At 39.7% G+C, this 6,476-nt stretch overlaps 1 protein-coding gene across 12 annotated transcripts in view; it reads right to left on the minus strand.

The window, feature by feature from the left end:
* LOC123757117 (protein CBFA2T1) overlaps nt 1-6,166 on the minus strand; it is a 186,407-nt gene extending 180,241 nt beyond the window's left edge. For 4 of the 12 annotated variants that reach the window (XM_045740506.2, XM_045740510.2, XM_069323695.1 and 1 more), the window contains exons 1-2: nt 5,995-6,166; nt 4,218-4,693 (exon numbers count right to left, since the gene is read on the minus strand). The gene's annotated coding sequence lies outside the window, so the exon portion shown is untranslated. Of the gene's footprint in view, nt 1-4,217; nt 4,694-5,746 lie in introns of all 12 variants that reach the window. The other 8 variants (XR_011228374.1, XM_069323691.1, XR_011228376.1 and 5 more) reach the window with 5 other exon arrangements.
* Between the last annotated feature and the right edge of the window lie 310 nt (nt 6,167-6,476).

The raw sequence follows: 6,476 nt of genomic DNA on the forward strand, positions 1-6,476 counted from the left end.
GCGTACGATATTTCAGCTTAACTTTGGATAAGTTTATTTCCTTTATGTGTAAAATTGTACTTACAAGACTTAAAGGTTCTGTCCGGTATTCGCCACAATATGTGTAGTGTTTATATACAACACAGTACACAATGTTAATACAATTTTTATACGTTTCTTTGTATGACATGAGGACTGCATGGCTGCGGTAACCACCTGAGTCGTAGAATGTTTCTTAGGCTGCTGCTGTTGTTGTTGTTGTTAAAGATTCGCTACCTGGAACAAAAAGTTGCAAGTAGCACGGGCTATGGTGAGCCCAACAGCAGTCTTAGGCTGCTGTTGCCAGCCGGCCCGCCTCCGTCTCCTTCGCATATTCATATCAATTACACAAACCCTGGTGTAAACAAGGGTAAACTGGGTCTGCCCATCCTCCCGTCAGGTTCGACAAACTGTGAATTAAATGTTTCACATCCTTTCAAAAATGTTATCTTTTTTCAGAACTTAAGATATCAGTGCGGAAATGTCAACTATAGTTTCTAAACGGAACTATTAAATTATGTATCAAACTGTCAGCGGGAAAAAAGACTAATTTGTCAAATCTTTTTTTTAGCTGCAGCATACATAGGCGTTGTCCAGCATGATGAGGCTGGCTGGATAGGTTAGGATAAGGCCCAACATATAAGGATAAGGATAGTACGACAGTTTCTTGACGTTGGGAATGCTCGCGTTGGACGATACGCACATGCATCTGAAGATGCATGTACGATGCTGCAACGCATCCTTAATGCAAAGTGTAATAAGTACAATTCGTGACTGCTAGGAATAGTACATAATTACATTTACTTGTGCAGTTACATTTACCTCCTTATATATATTTTCGTTTTCTGTTAAAACACTCAGAATTTTAGGATGAAGTTTTTATGTTCAATTCTATATTCACAAGTTTTATATATAAAGAATTTCTTTTTCAGTTTTATTAAACAAGAGAGATTTTATACAAAATTTTAAAATATCCTGAGTTACTTTATAATTTATTGAAAGATTTTAGTTTTGTTTTATAAAACTGTAATATCAATATAGCTATAGGTTTAGTACTAATTGTAATTAAGAAGCAATAAAATGCTTGTCCTCATTCACTAAGGTGGTTAGGTTAGGTCGTGGTTTTCTATTCAGCTTCTCAGGTAAACTCAAATATTCACAATATTTTGGTGAGATTCTGGTGATTATTTGACAGTACGGTTTAATACTAAGTGTAATAAGTACAATTCCTGACTGCTAGGAATAGTACATAATTACACTTACTTGTGCCGTTACATTTACCTCCCAATATTCGGAGGATGGGCTGGCAATGCCTGAACTTGAGCTAGACCTCTGGTAACCAAACTCTGTTGTAAAGACCGCACTAATTAAGGAAAATTGGGGACGACCGAAAAGCAATAACCAACACTCAATAGGAATAAAGCGCAAGTATTGAGTTATGTTTAGAACCGATAACTATACGTACGGACCGTCCGAAACATCCACCCGACAGTGGGACATTCTACTTGACAGAATTAGGCTAGGATATCAATACCTATGACAGGCGGCTGCAGGTAGTGAATCCCCTGATGGAGAGTATTACAACGGTAAACTATGTGATCAAGAGCTAGGACACAGTCTCCACCATTATATTTCTGAATGCCCTGTTATCAACGACTTCAAACCAAATGGTATGAGATACTTTGAGATCTGTAAATATTTCACATACTCACGAATATTGGAGGACATTGGGGGGTAGAAATAGCCTAAGCTACTCTATCCCTTTGAGATGTATTTATTGCTTATCTCAATAAACATACTTGAACTTGAACTTGGAGGACATTCTTGTGCTCTACCCAGAGTTTGCTACTGCAGGTTAGTAGACTACACTCGCATGCAGACGATGAGTCACAATAACGTGGCTGGAGATATGATGACCAAACCACACGTCAGAAAATTAAGAAACGACGACTTTTTGGTCCGTCCTGCACTATTATCAACTCTCGTCTCATGTTTACTTCTGATTCCATGTATGACTAACCATCCAGTGAGATGGGTAGGGGGGTAGAAATAGCCTAAGCTACTCTATCCCTTTGAGATGTATTTCTTTATCTCAATAAACATACTTGAACTTGAGATGGGTACATTAGATGTGCTCATAGCTCGCATTTGATCTATACACTCTAATCCTTCATAATATAATAGGGTAGCAGTATATTGAGTGTGTAGCGTGAGTAGCTTGTTAAAAAAAACTACAACCAGACTGGGGCTTTAGCCTGCGGCAAGCCCGCTCTATAAAAGTTCCCCTTGAGGCAGAGCTGTCTCCATGGTGAGTGTTGATCAGGGTGATTGTATTAGGGGTGACAGCGTAACCGCCCTGGCTGGCGCGCCATGAACACGATCCTTCAATCGTTTTACATCTAGTTCTCCAATTACTGTCGGTGTATAGGAGCGAACAATTGAAGGAACGGTGCCCAAACGCCCCAACCTGCCCAGGGGTTACAACCCAGGAGTAAGCAGGTGAGTTAAAGTAGCTGTGCATTTTATGATCCTAAGAGACAGTAGTGCCATCGCATGAGTCTCGGCCAATTTTCGCCCTCCAACTAAAGGAATTTGTTGCCTATTTAGTATTGTTGATTTGGTTGTTATAAGTTCTGTATTTGTCAAAAAACATCCTTCTTTACACATAGATTTTCTTGCAGTATATTTATTGAAATAGGCTAATACAACAAAAAAAAAAACAATTTTAATTTTAAATTTTTTTTAAGGTGAATGGTTTTTGGCAATACAGTTCCTAATCCATTTTAACTGGATATCAATTATCACAATTGGTACATATTCTACTTAAATGGCTAGCAAACATATTTGTCTGTTAAGTAGTCATGTAATTACCCACGGAATAGTTAAAACACATAGAGCAGTGGGGGTTCTTAGAATTTAGTTTTTAGAGTCAACAGATTCTGTAACTTTATTTTAAAAAATCTTAGGTTATGTGTTTAGGAAAAAAAATAGAAATCAAATAGCTTAGCCTAGCAATGGGAGTCAATGGAATTTCCTGGAATCAATTTATTTTACAATAGTTAAATTAAGAATACTGTACATATAAAAATTAAAGGTATTAGGGGCTATTATTAGTTATAATAATGAAGGCTTAAATTTGATTGCTTAACTGGAAAATAAGCAATTGCCACTCATGGATAGCATTATAATGTTCCACTAGTGGCGTCATTAATACCAACATATCTGCCACCATATGAAATTGGTGGCAGGATGTAGAATGATATATGTAAGCCACCTGGAAACTGCTGTGATAATGTGTACCATTCTGCTAGACAATGTTTATTGATTTTATTTATTTATATACAAGAAGATACATTGAGTTATGAGAGTACATACATTCTTGCAAAACCACTAATGTGCGTAGCGTTTCGGGCAGCATATTTCTATATATTTCTCAGCACAAAAGTACTAGTTAGAAAATATGAATTACTAAAATATATCGCAGTTTACAAGAAACTGAATGTTGACACCTGATGACCTTCAATCGAAGGTAATCGAGTTACACCAATAGTTATTAGTGTGCCTTATAAATGTAATACTACAAGATCAACACAACCCACCTCAGCAACTATACAAGATCAACACAACTCCCCTGCTTATGTTTCCTATGTGTCTCATACAAGCAACTGTACAAGTTCAACACAACCCACCTGCTGGGGTTACCAGCGCCTGACACATGCAACACTACAAGATCAACACAACCCACCTGCTGGGGTTACCAGCGCCTGAGACATGCAACACAACAAGATCAACACAAAACCCACCTGCTGGTGTTACCTGCGCCTGACACATGCAACACTACAAGATCAACACAAAACCCACCTGCTGGTGTTACCAGCGCCTGAGACATGCAACACTACAAGATCAACACAACCCACCTGCTGGTGTTACCAGCGCCTGAGACATGCAACACTACAAGATCAACACAACCCACCTGCTGGTGTTACCAGCGCCTGAGACATGCAACACTACAAGATCAACACAACCCACCTGCTGGGGTTACCAGCGCCTGAGACATGCAACACTACAAGATCAACACAACCCACCTGCTGGGGTTACCAGCGCCTGAGACATGCAACACTACAAGATCAACACAAAACCCATCTGCTGGGGTTACCAGCGTCTGAGACATGCAACACTACAAGATCAACACAACCCACCTGCTTATGTTACATTCCTCAGCCTCCAGCCTCTGGTGGAGGTGGTGGTGCGTGGAGCGAGATGAGGAAGTAACAAGACCCAAGCTACTGGCTGTAGCTTGCGTGTGGAGGAGGCTACACACACACACACACACACACTAGTTACTAGTTACTAGCCTGGCTAGTCCTAGTTACTAGCCTGGCTAGTCCTAGTTACTAGCCTGGCTAGTCCTAGTTACAGCCTTGTTAACTTGCTTTCTTATATTAATCCCGTGCCGTTCATAATTTTTTTCAGCCGAAGTTTGTGTTCGTCTCTAGCCTCTTCACGTAAGCAATGTGGATGTCACAGGGTTCCAATTTTCAATGAGGAGCATAATGATCTATGGTTAAAGTTATGTACAGAGCTTTTGCATGAACTCCCAACGTTAACTTGTTACATAATTAAGATCAACCTCTTAATTTGCTAGCTTTCACCTAGCCTCTGCTAGGAAAGTGAACTAAAGAAAACAAAATTAAATTTCGTTAAACATCATAATAAACTATTTGCAAGGGAAGAACAATATACGTTAATCCTAATAATTATTGTCACTTTCCAGAGAAATAAATTACTGACAACGAAGTTTTGTTTCACAACACTGTATTTACTACAGTAATTTTCCTGTCAGGCACACTGCCTACCGTTCTATACAATTTCAAGATAAACTTTGTATTCTGCAATACTACCCCCCCACCCCTCTCCCCCTCATCTTCCCCAAAACCGACCCGTATATGGCAAATACCTCCATATAAAACTTCCCGGTTCCACGCCTCTCCGTTTTTTTTGTTTCCTTTAAGTCCTCCGAGCTTATGTTAATTAAATAGCTCATAAATAATATCAAACTATTGCATATAAACTGAACAAATGACATTAAACATAAATTACTCTAAAAGTATTCCTACTGGAAGTGTCAATGTGCGAGGCAAGAGTATATGGAGTCTACAACAGCAGGCGGGGAAGCTGTTGTAGTCTGTTAACACTACGACTCGCTAATTTGACTATTTAGTAGTTTTAATACTAAAGTTTATAGCCAAACCTTGCAGGAAGATATAACGCTTTATTACACTCCCCCCCCCCTTCCTTCCCCAGCCCAGCCCAAATGTCTTATCTTATCTACGTACTTCTTAATTAATCTTCCTACTCAGTGTCACTTCCGGCTTCATGCCTGGCTTAAAACGTTAAATTACTGCTGTGACTTCTATACTGCTCGTCACCTGCCTCAATCTTGTCTATATTGTCCTAGTAGAATATATTATACATGTCTCGTAGCATTTTATGGCGTAGCCTAGTGGAATATTAAATTTTATTTTATTTGCGTCCCGTTTGATTGCCTGCTTCAGTCTGTTATAATGCTACATGCATCTAACCTTGCCTAAGATAGAATCGGCTAGTCTTATCTAATGTACTATTATGTGCCTTAAGTCTATTCCTATATGATCATTTATGTGGCATCTAGGCCGTATTATATTAAGCCTGTGTCTTCAATAAGACTTTTTAAGTTTCTGTCTCTCACCTCTCGTCTACTTCATATAATTTGCGGTTACACAAACTTGTATGGAATTATCAATTATGCTGATCATAGCTCTAGCAACGGGTCCGTGATAGTCCTGGGACGACGCGAGTCCTCAGTACTTACAACACAGTGAATTACGAATAAAGTTGATGGGTAAATATGTAACTTTCAACACATAACGCAAATTATCATCACTGCATTGACGCAAGAGGCACTTGGCGAGATGAGTAGTTCCTTCCAGCACTAACCACTTCACTGACGTTAGAATTGATAACGCGTTGGTTGTTATATTAGGGACGACTCCAATCTATTGCGTAGCGTCCGTGACTCGGCGTATGTCAATATATAATTCACTTCATTGAGGCGAGGGAGAGGCGCCGGGAGCACACCTCCTCTCCACCACTGACTGTCAGCAACTGATCACTGTTTACCAGGCCGCGCGCCCCCTCCACATGCTCAGTTGCCAGCCACGGCTTTCTTTTTTCTCTCTCCTTAACCGCTTGAAAGAGAGCAGCAGTCAGTTTAATGCTTTATTACCTTTATCCCTTAATTGGTGATAACCCACCCCATATGGATCGTCAATTCTCTTGCTGGTTTGATCAATTCTTTGTAATGAGTGGCAGCATCTTGTAAAACAAAAAGCAGGAAGCTTATATAGGACCCGGCTTGGAGATTAGAGGGGACTCTGGAAACCGACTACGGGTAAACTACAGGTTATCATCGCTACTTG

The sequence above is a fragment of the Procambarus clarkii genome, chromosome 13 (assembly GCF_040958095.1).
Source record: "Procambarus clarkii isolate CNS0578487 chromosome 13, FALCON_Pclarkii_2.0, whole genome shotgun sequence".
NCBI lineage: Eukaryota > Metazoa > Arthropoda > Malacostraca > Decapoda > Cambaridae > Procambarus > Procambarus clarkii.